Source organism: Hemiscyllium ocellatum, unplaced genomic scaffold, assembly GCF_020745735.1.
Source record: "Hemiscyllium ocellatum isolate sHemOce1 unplaced genomic scaffold, sHemOce1.pat.X.cur. scaffold_609_pat_ctg1, whole genome shotgun sequence".
NCBI classification, from domain to species: domain Eukaryota; kingdom Metazoa; phylum Chordata; class Chondrichthyes; order Orectolobiformes; family Hemiscylliidae; genus Hemiscyllium; species Hemiscyllium ocellatum.
In genome coordinates this window covers 18,185-22,730 of record NW_026869133.1, presented here as the reverse complement: position 1 = coordinate 22,730, position 4,546 = coordinate 18,185, and positions in this window count along the sequence as shown.

The window sequence follows — 4,546 nt, the reverse complement described above, 5'->3', positions numbered from 1 at the left end:
ACGTGAAGAAACAGCTGAACACAGTAGATACGACAAAGGCAATGGGCCCTGACCCCATTCCTGCAATAGGACTGAAGATTTGTGCTGCACAACAAGCCGTGTTCCTGGGGAAGCTGTTTCATTCCAGCTCCAACTCTGACATCTCTCTGGCAATATAGAAAATTACTCAGCTATGTCCAGTCCGTGAATAGGAGAATAATTACAATCTGACCTTTTACCACACCCTCAGTCGAATCATGACAGTCAAATTGGTGGGAATACTTTTTCTTAGAGCTGTCAAGTAGCACCGAAGTAATCAGGTCAGTGTGGTTTCCGATAGGTCCCCATGTGGAGATGGTGCTGTAGTGGATGTATCATTGGATTGCAAATCCAGACTAGGCCAATGCTTTGGCAGCTGGTGGAAGTTAAAAATAATTAATAAAATATCGAGACCTAAAATCTGGTGTCAGTAACAGTGATCTTGTGTCCAATGTTGATTGTAAACATCGATCTCCTTCACCAATGTACTTCCAGGAAGTCAATCTCCTGTTCTTTCTTGGTCAGGCGAAAAGTGACTCCAGACGCACAGACATGGTCCCTGAATCGGCCAAGTGAGACACTCATTCGTATCAAACTACTCTGAGGTCTTAAAGGATAAAACTTGACAGAACACCCGGCATCAACCTCGTTAAAGGAAAGGGAATGGGAAACACAGTCCTGTTGACCCGGCATAGACATCCTTCCTAACATCTGAGAGCTTGTGACCACATTTAGATTTGGTTTGATTACTTACAGGGTGGAAACAGGCCCTTCGAACCAACAAGTCCACACCGACCCGCCGAATCGCACCTACCCAGACCCATTCCCCTACACCTAACGCTACGGGCAATTTAGCGTGGCCAATTCACCTAACCTGCACATTTTTGGACTGTGGCAGGAAACCGGAGGAAAACCACGCAGACACGGAGAGAATGTACAAACTCCACACAGTCAGTCGCATGTTTCGGGAATGGAACCCGGGTCACTGACGCTGTGAGACAGTAGTGCTAATCACTGTGCCGCCACGGCTTTTGCACAGAGCATTCCCACAGATTGCCCAGAAACATCGGGAGAGGAGGAGGTCATTCAGCACATTGAGCTTTCTCCATGCTATTTCATGGCCGAACATCTCCTCAATGCAGTTTTCCCCACACAATGTTCATATCTCAAAATGTGTTTAAACATTATGAAATATAGTGCCTTCGGCCCATCAATATATAGGGAGTTCTCTGACAAAAAGTACGATTTGACTGCAATGCGATTCGTGAACGGTTTTCTATAAAGTGAACTATCATCCCTGCTTCAAAGCTGTCACACCCTGTCAGAGGTTTATATATCTCACTGAACTCTCCACACTGTTTCCTAAAGCCCAATCACCCCAAACTCTGCTCCAACAACTAACCTATCATCCCAGAGATCAGTCTGGTCATCCTTCACTGCACACCCTCAATGGCAGGGTTGCCCTTTATTAGGTAAGATACCAAAACTACACACAACACTGCACAATGTTCAAGATGTGATCTCACCAAGGCCCTGTACAGTTGCATAAATGACCCTTACTTCTGTATTCTAAATCCCCCTGAAATGAAGGTGAATAAACCATTTATCTTCCTACTTGTTTTCTGCTCCTGCAATATTGCTTTCAGAGACTGGTGTACAGGGAGATCCAGATTTTGTTCAATGTTAAAGCTCCCACATGCTGGGTCTATGTACACTGTGTACACCGTGCCAATGCCATTCCCACTATTGATTTCCGTGTTCAGAACTCACTGCACTACATGGACTCAGAAGGCTGCGCAGAAATAAACAAAAATGCTGCTTAAGTTCATTTATAGATCAACATGTTTCAATCAATCCCTTTTCAAATGATAGGCTGCCATTCAATTGATCCTATCAAAGTACACAACCTCTCATCTCTGCATTGATCTCCATCTGTCAGCTATTTGCCTAGTCACTGCACTTGTCTCAATCAACTCGGAGCCTTTTTTACATCCTCCTCATCCAACCACAAGCTGATATCATTTAGTGTTGTCAGCAGACTTGGGAATATTGCAATTGAGCCCCTCAACCAAAGATGTGATGTGTATTGGGAATAGCTGGATGCCAAATCTCGATCCTTGTTATATCCTCCAAGCCTTCCATTCAAAAAACATGGTTTTATTCCAACTCACTGTTTCCTGCCAGCTCTCCCATTCTAAAACCATGACCATATATTAGCCCCAGTCCCATAGGATTCGAATTTAAACAAAAGGCTTGGGGCTTTATCAAACGTCTTTCTGAGATTCCAATCGTATTGTGTTGATACCTTCTCCATAATTTTGCTAACAGCCATTTTCTCAAATATGATTCTTATTTCATAAACCTCTGTTGACTTTGTCTATGCCCATTAATTTCAGTCCAATATTTTCTATTAAACGTTTTAGTGGATAATTTCATTCCATTTCCTTTTTCTCACCAGGCTAAAGTTCCCTAGTATTGCGAGGAAATTTTATTTTTGTTTTTTTTCTTCTTCTGTGAAGGCATAACTGAAGTATTTGCTCCATTGATCTGCTATATACCTGTCCTCAATTGCCTGGTATCAGACTGTAAGGAAGCTACACCTTTTTCTCTTAATTTTGCCATTGACCTATTTTCAGAAGATATTACAAGTTCACTCCTATACACTTTGATAAGATATTCTTCAGAAACTGATTAATTCCTATGTTAATCTACTGAATGATTGACCTTTCACAGCCATAGAATCACAGAAGCACAGACTCTGCACTATCATAAATACAGCACGGTCTACATTAGCCCCACTTTCCAATACAAAACCGGTCGCTGTGAATCTTATGGCATTTCAAGTGCACAACCATGCATTTTCTAGGTTTTGACGTAACCATGACAATTCTCCTCTCACGAAGTGCATCCCAGACCCCAACATACTTTGTGTGAAAATCAGTGCTCGAATTGTCACTAAGCCTCAAGCCCTTCGCTTCAAAAGTGTGTCCCTTTGACTAAAAGGACCAGCTGCTGTCTGTCCACCCGGTCCATGTCCCTCGCAATCTTATCCTCCTGATTCACGTCCCCCTTAGTCTTCTCTGCTCCAAACTAAACAACCCGAGCTTACCCAGCCTCTCTTCATAGCTGATATACTCCATCCAAGGGAACATTCTGGTGAATCCCCTCTGCACCCCCTCCAGTGCACTCACATCCTTCCCTTAATGTAGCTCCCAGAGCTACACACAGTATTCCATCTTAGCTAACAAAAGTTCCACATAGCTCTTATAATCTATGCTTTGATGTGTGAAGGCTGTGTTTACGCTCCCGTACGCTTTCTCAAATTGTGTGTTACCCTGTCCAGCCACAGTCACGGATATGTGGAGAAGCACACTCTGAGCTTCCTATTGTGCTGCCATTCATTGATTCCTTCCCTGCCTGGTTCCTTCTTCCAAAGTGCATGACCTCATGTTTATCAGGGTTACATTCCATCTACTATTGATGTGACCATCTGACCATTCCATCTGTATCTTCCTATAACATAAGACATTCCTTCTCACTGCCAACCACCCGGCTAATCTTTGTATCAAACTTACTTATGTCACCCCCCACCCCTCGTCCAGATTCACAGCTGCATCCTTTATGATAAGGTTTAAAATCAGGAAACACCAGCTTATAGTCCAACAAGTTTATTTGGAGGCACGAACTTTTGAAGCGCTGCTTCTTCATCAGGTGGTTGTGCGCTTGGATGAAGCACTTCGAAAGCTAGTGCCGCTGAATAAATCTTTTGGACTATGACCTGGTGTTATGCAATTTTTAGCTTTGTCCACCCCAGTCCAACACCAACACTTCCGAATCAGAAATATTAAGAGACACAACACTGATCCCCGAGGTACACCATTGGACACTAGCCTCCAATCGCACATCAGCCTTCTACCACCACCCTCTGTCTCCTACCACTAAAGTTGATTTGGTTGCGACTTGGCAACTCACTAATGAGTCCCACCTGTTCCCTGGTTATTCTGTTCCGCTGGACACACTTGGAGAATATCTGGAGATTCTCACTAATCTTGCCTGTCAGTAGGTTTCCATGCCCCTGTGTTAGTTAGTCCCCTCCAAGTGAAGTTTTTCCACCATATTGCAGCCTTAACTGGCCTGTCCCAGATCCTGCCATTATTTGCCTTGAATGTGGAATGGACAGTGAGGGAAGTGTTCTGTTAATTGCCAAATTGTCATACATTTTGTGAATTTTCTAAATTCACTGTGACCCACCTCTCATTGTTTGAAACTCGGGAGAACACAGAACGGGTTCCTCATCAGACAATCTCACCATCTGAGGGATTCATCTGGAGAATGTCCATTGCACTTCCTCTGCGGTCAGTATATTCTTTCTGAGATTCGGTCACCAAAACTGTACACAATACTCCAGGTACAGTCCCAACCAACACGCTGTGAAACTGCTTCAACGTGTCTTTACATCAATGTTCTGACTCTCTTAAATGGATGCGAACCAAACTTTAACTTACCACTTACATGTATTCCTCCAAAT